General features: G+C 42.2%; 1 protein-coding gene across 1 annotated transcript in view; it reads left to right on the top strand.

The window, feature by feature from the left end:
* The window catches only part of LOC138353238 (putative carbonic anhydrase-like protein 2), an 867912-nt gene that overhangs the window by 493568 nt on the left and 360790 nt on the right, over positions 1 to 13554 (top strand). The gene's annotated exons all lie outside the window — the stretch shown is intronic.

Genomic DNA, 13554 nt, shown 5'->3' with positions numbered 1-13554 from the left:
ATGGGTATGGTGTTGATGGTGTACCATCAACACATTGTTATCACTTGTTTCTTACAACAGTGAAGGATAACTGAACAACTCTTGGCCCATTTTCTATAATTATCGCCATATTATCGTATTTGGTTTATATTAATTGATTAGGGGCCGCCTAACAGCTGAGTGGACAGCGCTTCAGATTCATAGTCCTGATTTTCCGGGTTCGATCCCCGATAAAGGCGGAGACAAATGAGGAAAAAGGTTCTTTCACCCTAATGTTCCTGTTCACCTAACAGTAAATAGGTACCTGGAAGTTAAACAGCTGCTACGGGTTGCTTTCTGGGGATGTGAAATAAAAAAGATGCCTGGTCGAGGACCGGGCCGTGGGGACGCTAAGACCCGAAATCATCTCATGATAATCAATGTGTCACAGAGCACATAATATTATATTATGTATATTTCCCCAGTAATACTTAGTAAAGTTAATGCACATCATGTGGAGTTAGAAGTGATTACCAGGCAATGTTAAGACACAGAATACAAGGTATACTTTACCGCTGACCAAACATTAACTCACAGTGTATATACTCCGAGATATGGGTACACCTCTCAGTGTATACCCGCCATTGTGAGGGTGTTCCGCAGGAGACAAACAGGGTTGACCTAGAGCCAGTGTCTGGTGCTCTAAGTGGTCTACATAGTGCTATACCGTTAACGATACACTAGAATAATTACAGTGTTTACACGTGTACTATGAAACATGAGTATGATCTGTCGTATTGTAGAGTGCAACTGTTTTTAACCTATACGATCTGTTCCTGGTCCCTGTACATTATATTCTGGGCCCTCCACATCATGTGCTGGTCCCTGTACATTATATTCTGGGCCCTCCACATCATGTGCTGGTCCCTGTACATTATATTCTGGGCCCTCCACATCATGTGCTGGTCCCTGTACATTATATTCTGGGCCCTCCACATCATGTGCTGGTCCCTGTACATTATATTCTGGGCCCTCCACATCATGTGCTGGTCCCTGTACTTTATATTCTGGGCCCTCCACATCATGTGCTGGTCCCTGTACGTGTTGAGGGTCCAGCATTATCTTGATGATGCTGGACATCTAGACTCTTAGCATCTCTACATCTCCCAATTTCACACCCCACACAGCTTCCCTACATCTGCCTCCCTCGCACCTTACACAGCTTCCCTACATCTGCCTCCCTCGCACCTCACACAGCTTCCCTACATCTGCCTCCCTCGCACCCCACACAGCTTCCCTACATCTGCCTCCCTCGCACCTCACACAGCTTCCCTACATCTGCCTCCCTCACACCTCACGCCTCACACCTCACACCTCACGCCTCACACCTCACACCTCACGCCTCACGCCTCACGCCTCACACCTCACACCTCACACCTCACACCTCACGCCTCACACCTCACGCCTCACGCCTCACACATCTCCCTCTCACCCTCAAGAACAACGTGCCTAAAGAGAGGTGCACTGTGCGATTGACAGAAAAGTGGAAATGATTGGCAGACACTACAATATAATGAACTTTATCGCAAGCAACGTCCCTGCCAATGTCTCAAGCGTCCCTGACTATGTCTCAAGCGTCCCTGACAATCTCCCAAGCGTCCCTGACTATATCCCAAGCGTCCCTGACTATATCTCAAACGTCCCTGACTATATCCCAAGTGTCCCTGACTGTATGTCCCAAGCGTCCCTGACTATATCCCAAGCGTCCCTGACTATGTCTCAAGCGTCCCTGACTATGTCTCAAGCGTCCCTGACTATGTCCCAAGCGTCCCTGACTATGTCTCAAGCGTCCCTGACTATGTCCCAAGCGTCGCTGATTATGTCCCAAGCGTAACGGTCGAGACCCAGTTATATTAAAGGAGTAAATAGCTGAGTAATAACTTGTTTTATGTATTAATGAATAACTGTGAGTTATCGTTGTAATATAAGTAACATATATTAAAGATACACCCAGGTATTGTGGTCATTGATCTGTCTGGAGTTCTATTGTACTATTATTATTTTCTACCACGGACGTGGCCACACATTTACAATGGTAATCAGCATTTATACATGTTCTTCTGTCCTCCATGGACTGGGTTAGAGATCTGTTAAATATATAATTCAGTGAATTATTGAACAATCAACCACAGAAAGTGATTGTAGTGCTTTTAAAATACTAAGCTAACCTAGAGACATAAATACACAGATTTACGTCTGTCCAATATTAACCGTGTTCGTCGTGTCTTTTTACGTAGTGTCATTAATGTGCGTTTACAATGGAGAAATGCAATTCTGTTCAGCATTCACATACCCTGTAAACAAATACACACACATATACATATTACACAATAATAACACACACACACACATATATATAAATGTGTGACTGAAAACTCACACCCCAGAAGTGACTCGAACCCATACTCCCAGGAGCAACGCAACTGGTATCTACAGGACGCCTTAATCTGCTTGACCATCATGTGCTGGTCACCCAAAGAATGAGGTGATTTGATAAAATGCTATGCCCAAGATTACCATCCGAGTGCCGGCGGGGAAGTGGTTCAAATAGCTTCGGCTATCACTTCCTTATTGTCCGGTTGTGATGGTCAAGCGGATTAAGGCGTTCTGTAAGTTACCAGTTGCGTTGCTCCTGGGAGTATGGGTTCGAGTCACTTCTGGGGTGTGAATTTTCAGTCGTCATATATATATATATATATATATATATATATATATATATATATATATATATATATATATATATATATATATATATATATATACATATATATATATATATATATATATATACATATATATATATATATATATCTATATATATATATATATATATATATCTATATCTATATATATATATATATATATATATATATATATATATATATATATATATATATATATATACAAATATATAAATACATATATATATATATATATATATATATATATATATATATATATATATATATATATATATATGAATGAAAACTCACACCCCAGAAGTGACTCGAACCCATACTCCCAGAAGCAACGCAACTGGTAACTACAGGGCGCCTTAATCCGCTTGACCATCACGGCCGTCAAAAGGAAGTGATAGCCGAGGCTATTTGAGCCACTTCCCCGACGGCAACTCGGATGGTAATCTTGGGCATAGCATTTCACCAAATCACCTCATTCTTTGGGGCACACGTGAGGAACACAAATAAGGAACACAGTCCTGGGGACCATTCAGGCTTGTTCGCATATATATATATATATATATATATATATATATATATATATATATATATATATATATATATATATATATATATATATATATATATACATATATATATGTAAATACACAAATATATATATATATATATATATATATATATATATATATATATATATATATATATATATATATATATATATATATTTGTATATTTAAATATATATATATATATATATATATATATATATATATATATATTTGTATATTTTGGTAGCAGTCTTTCTTGTAAAATGTGTTGTTGAATATGACCGAAAAGGTAAGATTAATAATTCTAACCCGAATTTTCTCAATATTTCTTATGTTTTTCTTCACTGTCGGTGGTAATAAAAATAACAATTCTCCAAAATTCATTTTTTAATTGTCTGACGCCTGAACGCGTTTCGTAATTCGTATTACATTTTCAAAGACTTTATTTACACACAAATTCTTCGTACTTATTCTCTGTTGAATGAGATGACATGGTACAAAAGTTTTGGGTGAGGTGACAAACACCTCACCCAAGTCCACTGCCTTTGTCTTTTAAAAATTCAGTGGCAAGGTATATGCCTGCAAGTTCGGTTTGAGTTGTACTTGCCCTATCATTGACGCGTTTTACTGCTTTATGTACAAGAAAAGATTGCTTAAATATATTATATGCACATCCGGTACATCGTCCACCTTCTTCTACTGAGCCGTCGATATAGCACTGATACACATCGTTACCCATAACCTGGGTACTTTCAGTGATGCTTTTCAGCGTTAACTGTTTTAATAATGAAGAGTGTACATTATCTTTCTTGGGTGCATTTACAAAGTCAACTGATGGATCTCAGTTGTCCCATGGATTAATTGGCTGATTGCTCATCAATTGAGTTGGGTACATATTTAATATTTAGACGGAGTTGGCTACCTTGTAAAACCCAAATACATAATCAGATTTCGATCTTCTATAGATTGCTACACTCAGGTGAGTGTGGCATATCAGAAAGTTTAGCTTGAAATTTTATGTGTTGCCGAGATCTACTCAATGCCTTCATGCCGAAAACTGTACTAATGGACAAAATTCTCTCACTTATGGTAGGTAATTTGAACTCTGCTCTCATATTAACTGTTCTCGTGGACTTTGGAGCCCCAAGGATGAGACGCATAGCTTCATTTTTCAAGGTTTCAAGAGATTTCAGCTCTTTGTCTATATACGGTGTGAGATGTAGAGCCTTGTAGTCAATCACAGAGCGTATAAACGATACGATACATAAAACATTCTAGCAAGTCCCAAGTTAATTCCATGATTGACACCAACAAGGACCTGCAAGGGCTTTAATGTGTTCTTTTATTTGAATTAAGTGCATTGTTATGTTATTGAATATATGTGCGTGTGTGTGTGGGTATTGGTTGTATAGTGAAGTAGTAGCCAGTAGGGGCCAGATTAACGAAGCAGCTACGCAAGCACTTACAAACCTATACATCTTTACTCAATCTTTGTTTACAATTGTTAATCAGTTAATGAGCTCCGAAGCACCAGGAGGCTGTTTATAACAATAACAACAGTTGATTGGGACATTTTCATGCGAGTAAAGTGTTTAATAAATGTAACCAAAGAAATTGTATAATCTCTTTAGTTACATTTATTGTAATGTAGAGATTGTGTTTAATAAATGTAACCGTCAGAGATTGAGGAAAGATGTACACGTTTGTAAATACTTGGGTAACTGCTTCGTGAATCTGGCCCCAGGCAGGCCTCCCGGGACGGGTGTGAGACCTGTGGTGTTGCAACCCGTTCTCGCACTTTCTTACAGTCAATATTGACTTATTAAATAAGTGCATATGTGACATACTAATTTATTGTGAATATTTTAGTTTACCTTGAAAAGCTTCATAGAAAACACCGACCTTACCTAACCTTCTTAGTATGTTAAGATAAGCATCTTATTGCTTCGTAATTACAATTATTACTTAACCTATACCTATAATAGGTATAGCTATATACCTGTTATATATACTTATATATACTTAACCTATACCTATAATAGGTTAAGTAATAATTGTCATTACGAAGCAATAAGATGCTTATCTTAACATACTAAGAAGGTTAGGTAAGGTCGGTGTTTTCTATTAAGCTTTTCAAGGTAAACTAAAATAGTCACAATAAATTAGTATGCCACATATGCACTTATTTAATAAGTCAATATTGACTGTAAGAAAGTGCGAGAATGGGTTGGGTAGCTACCAGGAATGCCAACCTGAGTTACCATGCAGTTTTCAGGAGAGATCTGTCCTTATGATTGCACTTGTCTGGAGGAGTTTGGTGTCATGTTATATGATGGGTGAAGTTGTCTTAAAGTACATTCATGTTACCATACAGCATACGGATTTTTAACAGAATTCATTTCCATGTTGGGTTGGAAAGCGTGAGGAGTGAGGTCACGGACGGCCACGTTATTGTTTGGGTGCTAATTACTCCTGTTCCTAAATTAAAAAAAAAATCAGGTATTCTGTTAGTATTTCACTTAGCAGCTTTCCTTAGGAATTTGCCTATATACCATCCATCAATTGTTTGAGAAGATAAATTGCTTAGTTTTGCCTGAGTATTTTAATTAGCTTTTGTAAGGAACTGAGGTAATAAGGTTAGCTGACCAGGGCTACTACCCTTTTTATTATGTAGACATATATTTATGTTCTATATAGTTCACATAAAGGTGATTCATTACCTGTTTTCTTGAGCAAGTCAATCACTATCATTGTATTACTTATTAATTTCTAGTTAAGTGATAGTGGGGTTCAGAGTTATGTGGTAGGCTGAATTAGCCAGGCCTGTTTACCTGTGGGGAGTTGGTACTGGGAGGATGCGCCCTGTAGTCAAGAGCGCGCGCGGGGGGGGGGGGTCAGGTAGTGGGGCTGGGGGTTGCTACAGAGGGGGAGGGGGGATCGACAAGGAAGAAGTCAAGAACATTGTCTTAGAAGCACGATAAAGGTAAATGATCTGTTTGAGTTCCCGGTCCAATTAGTATTCCATTTTTCCATTGCCTCTAACAAGATATAATGTTATATTAGCTAAGGGTTAATTAATTTGCATTTTTATTAAATAAAGTTATTGTTTTTTATTTCCTCTGATGTATTTTGTATACTTCCCTTAATAGTCTGAGTCATAGATCTTGAAGTGCGTTGGACATCATCCTGTGATGTGATGAGCCTTTGTGTGAGTAAACATCATATTTTCCCCTTTTAATTCATGAAGTAAAATTCAAGAAAGTCCATACATCCAGTAAGTATCAAAAGTTATAAAATTCCCTTCACTTGGCATTAATTGACTGGACTCCTCCCCAGTCAATTAGCCTAATTAGTAAAGTTCTAGTAGGAGTGGCAGCATTATTTGTGTATAAGTAACCTGATCTTCCAACTGAGCTGTAGAATTGTAAAGATATCATTAACATCATTTTTGTATTATTATTATTCTTATCGGTATATAACAAAAGTACATAAGTAAACATAAATAACAAGACACCAAAGCGCCACAACAGCACAAAATTTTATATAACACAGCACAATAAATAATACAACCAAACATCACATGAAAACAACGAATAACATGCAACCTACACGAGAGAAAAACTAAACAAAGGAAAAACAGGTGTACGAAGATGGGTGGTCAGGGCAGGGACGCAACAGCACAGAAGGCGACGGCAGAGCGGGCAGGGGCACATCCAGCTTGAACACCGAAGATTGGGGCAGCAAAGATTTCACGGAAGCCACAGGCAGAGAGGACAGCTCTAGGGGCCACAACACGGTGGCCGGCAACACAAAGGCCGGTTGCGCGAGGGGTAAAGACACCACCGGCTGAATGACAGAGGGTTGCAATACTGAGGCCGGCTGCACTGGAGGCGCCTGCTCGGGGGCCGGGACAGAGGGCTGCAACACAGAGGGCCGCAACACGGGGGCAACCGGGACTGAGCCTTTCTTGAATATCAGCATCAACTCTCGCCCTTCATCTCCAACCGCAGCCAGGGGGGGGGGCGGGAGGGGACAACTTCCAAACACCCAGATTCAGCACTCGACAACTCAGGGGACTCCGAAGAAGATCTAGAAACAGGCATACGCACCTCTTTAAAGACAGGGCCACCCGCCCCACGAACATCAGGTTCCCCAGCAGCCGTACCCACAGCCGCCGCAGCAGACTCCGCCATGAACTGCGCGTCCTCCAAATCCGCTAAATCCGCCCAGGATGGAACCTGCTCCGCCCAAGTGGCACTCCTCGCGTGCTTCGAGCTAACTCCACGGAGTCCTCCACCACATCCACAGGCGACTCAGGAGTATCACAGGGAAGCAACGCACTGGCACGCACTACAGGATCACACAACGCCACAGCCGCAGCGACTTTCGGAGGAACCAGACCATATACCACCATAGGCCCCACATCAGGATCCATAAGACCAGGACCCACTTCCAAACCACCAGCATCAGGTGTTGCTACAATCCCCCTTGTACCATCGCCACAGCAGTTGGAGAAGGGGGGACCCAGGGAGGGGGGGGGGGAGGGCGGGGGGCGGGAGGAGGGGGGGGGGGGGGCGGGGCGGGAGGGACTAAACGCTCTACTATCTCGACACACACACCACACACCGGGTGGCACACAGCATCCGAAAACTCCACTGGCCCAAAGAAAAGCCAGGACGTAGCATCCACATCATCACACACAGTGGTGTGTGATGATGGGGATTGTGGATTGTGATGATTCTCCTACCATCCAGAGAAATTTCTCCTCCCAGAAGAGGATCACAGGCCGCACACTGCCAGCAAGGCAACCCGCAACCTGGTGCCTCGACAACCCGCACTGGAAGCATGTCAGAGGCTAACCAGTAAAAAACACCCGGACAGAAAATCCCATAAGTTGAACCGACGACAGAATAGGGTCTGCCAGGCGCATAGTCAATGTGAGAGGTGCCACACAAGACACCTTTCCACCTCCCGGAGGAGACGATGTTCATTCTCACTCGGCACTTTCCCAAACCGGGCAAAGTAGCGCCGCTGAGGCTCCTTTGGGAACTCAAATGGTGCCCCCATGCACAGCAACATATGTCGTCTCACCGCATCTATCGGACACCATCACAGAACCACCACCTTCAGGCAGTGTAAAGGATCTCCCATTATATCGAGCCACAAAACTCCTGTAGACATCCATGGAGCCGAACGTTACCACAGCCCGGTGACCGGCGACAAGCTGCACCCCACAGACCTCCACATCATACACCCGCAAAAGGTCCAGGACCACCACCTCAACAGCCTGGTAAGACGCCTAGCCGGAGAACTTGAGGCCAATTGTATCCTTCCGCAGAATAGGGGGCAAGGGCCCTCCCATTCCACAGGCCAGCACAGCCCTGGGGCCCTAGAAGAGCGCACACCAACAAACCGTACTCAATCACGGGCCGGTGAAAACTGGACTGTACCACAACACCTCTGCCTCCACCAGCAGCCAGACGAGGAGTCCCCCATTAACATCATTGGTCCTTCCTTTCACTGATAACTGGATGAGCATTTTCTGCTGTGATGGCGTACTCTACCAGATCTCTGGGGTGATGCCATTTTAATTAACAAAGCCTAAAGGGTTACCAGTTATTAGAAACCAGCAGTGTTCGTTGCCAGGGTTACAGTGGTGACATATACACATGTGACACAAGCACCCCCGACTATATCCCAAGCGTTCCAGATTATATCCCAAGCGTTCCAGACTATATCCCATCGTCTGTGACAACATCCCAAGCATCCCATACTATATCCCAAGCGCCCCTGACTATATCCCAAGCGTTCCAGACTATATCCTAAACGTCCCTGACAACATCCCAAGCATCCCTTACTATATCCCAAGCGCCCCTGACTATATCCCAAGTATCCCAGACTTAATTTCAAGCGCCCCTGACTATATCCCAAGTATCCCAGACTATATCCCAAGCGTCCCTGACAAACTTCCAAGCATCCCTGACAAACTTCCAAGCGTCACTTACTATATCCCAAGCATTCCCGAACATATCCCAACTGTCCCCGATTATATCCCAACTGCCCCCGATTATATCTCAAGTACTACTTGGTGTAGTTATACCACGTTTAACTAAACAAAGAATGCACTCCTCGACCTTATCTGACACTAACACCTGCTGTGTAACAAAGAAAATTACGATAATGCTTTTATTAATAATACCATTAATTAAATTTTCATAGCCGAAGTAATATTAACAAATGCAGGGAATGCAGTCCTCGTGGCGCAGTAGTAAGACACCCTCCCGGCGCATTGGCCTGGGTTCGTATCCTGGCTGGGGAGGATAGATTGGGGGCCAATCCTTAAATGTAGCCTGTGTTCACCGAGCAGTGAATGGGTTGTTAAACGATTTGGCGGGTCGTATTCCAGGAAAAAGTTTGGATACCTGCCAGAAAAGCTACGCGTGCTAGTGGCTATGCAAGAATGTAAGAACTCTTGTATGCAAGTAAAAATAGTAATAATAATAATAATAATAATAATAATAATAATAATAATAATAATAAAAACAATGATCGGAACAAGCAACCAGCCAACGAAATAAAAAAATAATGCTTCTGAAACAAAAAGTCAGTGTAAATAAGGCAATTGTACAGAGAAACAAAGACGGCTCCGGGAGGCTGCCAGCGACTCCCACTACAACTTGGCCATCGTCTGTAATGCCAAGATGAACCGCTGTAATTACCCAGGCATCTGGTCCACACTTCTCTCCCTGTCTCTGATGTGTTCCTTTACCTCCGTGTGTCTTGATCACGGGGTGAGGAGACGGCATTGTGGTGGAGGCTTTCACACCATGATAATAATAATAATAATAATCTATATAAATAAAAATTTAAATGTTCGTTTGTTCAAAATCGCTAATCTCCGAAAGTTCATCACCGATTGCTTTGAAATTTTCACACAACGTTCCATTCGCATCCGAGCAGGTTTTTATATACATACTATACTGATGTCACGTCTGTGACTGGAAAAAACATGCTTTTTCTTTCTTTTTCATGTGTTTTTCATGTGAGTGAAATTTTCAAAACCTCTTTACCAATTGCATTGAAATTTTGACACAACGTTGCATTCGAACAGGTGTGTTTTTATATACCTACTATATAGATGCAACACCTGTGACAGGTAAAACATGTATTTTTTGTAAACATTTCCATCTGTTGCTCGCAAGATCAACACATACTATACTAAATATGTTACGATTCCCTTTCAATGTTTCCGATTGCACTGATAAATTGAATTTTTATACATTTTGACTTATTTTCATTTTGATTTAATTATTTGTGGGACATTGCGTTGGAATTGAGCTGTGTTGTTTACCATACCGTTCATTTCACGAGTATAAGTATAGATGCCACACCTGTGACAGGTAAAACCATGCTTTGTTTGAAAAACAGCGCCATCTGTTGCACGTAGGAGCAATACTCACTACACTAAATATTTTACAGTTCCATTTCAATGTTTCCAATTGCATTGATAAATTGAAATTTCATCGATTTCGATTTATTTTTATTTTGATTTCATTAGTTTGTGTGACATTGCCTTGGAATTGAGCTGTGTTGTTTACCATATCGTTCATTTCATGAGTATAGTTTATTTTCTTTTTCAATTTTCGTTGTTTTTCATTTGGTTTTTAACTGTTCTTCTTATTTTTCAGTGATGGGAACATCAGATCATTTGATGTTCCCAATTTTTTGAAGGGAATACCAGATCATTTGGGAATGCATCAGACAAGGGAGTGGGGAATGATGGGGAGGACGAGTGGACAGGGGAGTGGGGGATCGGGGAGACGAGGGAGGAGGGATGGAGAATGGTGGAGAGGACAAGGGGACAGGACTGTGGAGGAAGAAGAGAGGGACAGGAGAGCGGGCAATGGTAAAGAGGATGAGGGAATAGGGGAGTGGGAGAATGGTGGGGAGGACGAGGGGATGGTGGAGTGGGGAATGGTGGGGAGGACGAGGGGATGGTGGGGAAAACAAGGGAATGGTGGAGGGGTGGAATGGTGGGGGAGGACACAGGGATGGGGGAATGGGGAATGGTTGGGAGGACGAGGGGACGGGGGAAGGTTGCTGTGGCTCAGCACAGCAACGCGTGGCCGGGTACATCTAGTAATAATAATAATAATAATAATTTTTATTTGCAAGAAGGTACAATGAGTTGGAGAGATTACATAACATTGGTATTTTTACATTCATGCAAAGCCACTAACACGCATAGCGTTTCGGGCAGATCCTTAATCTAACATATCAGGTAAGATGAAAAGGTACATTGGAGCAAGTTTCTTTTCATATCAACAAATAACTAAAAATAAAATGTAAGTTGAGAGAGGTGATCACACAGGTAAGGATATATGTCTTAAGTACTAATATTGGGGAAGTGGGTAGGACAAGATACAGTGTGAGTTTGAAGCACAAGGTAGGAAACTATGAGATGAAATTATATACTTTTTAGTTTTACTTTTGAACAGAGGATGGGATGGACAGTTTTTTAATTCATCAGGGAGAGAGAGAGATCCAAAGACCGGGCCGTTTATTTGCATGGAGTGTTTGCTCAGATTTAGTCAGACTCTGGGGATATCAAAGAGGTATTTTTTTCTGGTGTGGTGCTCATGGGTTCTATTACACTAATCAAGGAAATGTTTCAGTTCAAGATTAGCATTTAGGAAAAAGGTTTTGTACATGTAAATAGCATATGAAGATATGTGTGGAATGAGCGTATGTTTAATTATGATTTGTTATAGTTCTAATAGCAGATTTTTGCTGAGTGATGATAGACTTGAGGTAATTTGCAGTGGTTGAACCTCATGCACAGATAACGTATGTAAGATAGGAATAAATTAATGCGTAGTATAATGCGAGGAGAGCAGAGTGGGGAACATAATATCTGACTTTTGAAAGTATACTGACCGTTTTTGAGACTTTTTTAGAAATGTGTTGTATGTGGGTGCCGAAGTTCAGTCCCTTGTCTATGTATAGGCCAAGGAAGTTTCACTCATTTTATTGGTAACTAGCTGTACCCGGCCACGCGTTGCTGTGGTTCAGCAACGCATGTGCGTTGCTGAACCACATCAACCTTCCCTCGTCCCCGAGTCCCCCCCAACCATTCCCCACTCCTCTGCCAACTCGTCCTCCCAACCAGTCTCCATTCCCCATCCCCGCGTACTCCAAACCATTCCCCCCTCCCCCGTTCCCTTGTCTTCCCAACCATCCCCTCGTCCTCCCCACCATTCCTCACTCGTCCGCCCCACCATTCCCCACTCCACCATCCCCTCGTCCTCCCCACCGTTCCCCACTCCACCATCCCCTCGTCCTCCCCACCATTCCCCACTCCACCATCTTCTCGTCCTCCCCACCATTCTCCCACTTCCCTATTCCCTCATCCTCTCAACCATTGCCCGCTCCCCTCTCCCCCTCTTCTTCCCCCACAGTCCTGTCTCCTTGTCCTCTCCACCATTATCCATCTACCCTCCCCTCGTCCCCACCATCCCCAAATCCCCTGTCCCCTCGTCCTCCCCACCATTACCTCCTCCCTAGTCCCCTCGTTATCCCCACCATCCCCCACTCACCGTCCACTCGTCCTCCCCACCATTCCCCACTCCCGTCCCCTCGTTATCCCCACCATTCCCCACTCTCGTCCCCTCGTCCTCCCCACCATTCCCCACTCCATTGTCTGATGCATTCCCAAATGATCTGGTATTCCCTTCAGAAAATTGGGAACATCAAATGATCTGATGTTCCCATCACTGAAAAATAAGAACAGTTAAAAACCAAATGAAAAACAACGAAAATTAAAAAAAAAATAAACTATACTCATGAAATGAACGGTATGGTAAACAACACAGCTCATTTCCAAGGCAATGTCACACAAACTAATGAAATCAAAATGAAAATAAATCGCAATCGATGAAATTTCAATTTATCAATGCAACTGGAAACATTGAAATGGAACTGTAAAATATTTAGTGTAGTGAGTATTGCTCCTACGTGCAACAGATGGCGCTGTTTTTCAAACAAAGCATGGTTTTACCTGTCACAAATGTGGCATCTATACTTATACTCGTGAAATGAACGGTATGGTAAACAACACAGCTCAATTCCAACGCAATGTCCCACAAAATATTTAAATCAAAATGAAAATAATTCGAAATGTATGAAAATTCAATTTATCAATGCAATCGGAGACTTTGAAATGGAATCGTAACATATTTAGTACAGCATGTGTTGATCTTGCGAGCAACAGATGGGGCGGGGGCTATTTA

The sequence above is a fragment of the Procambarus clarkii genome, chromosome 56 (assembly GCF_040958095.1).
Source record: "Procambarus clarkii isolate CNS0578487 chromosome 56, FALCON_Pclarkii_2.0, whole genome shotgun sequence".
NCBI lineage: Eukaryota > Metazoa > Arthropoda > Malacostraca > Decapoda > Cambaridae > Procambarus > Procambarus clarkii.
This window is presented reverse-complemented; position numbering and strand designations above follow the sequence as displayed.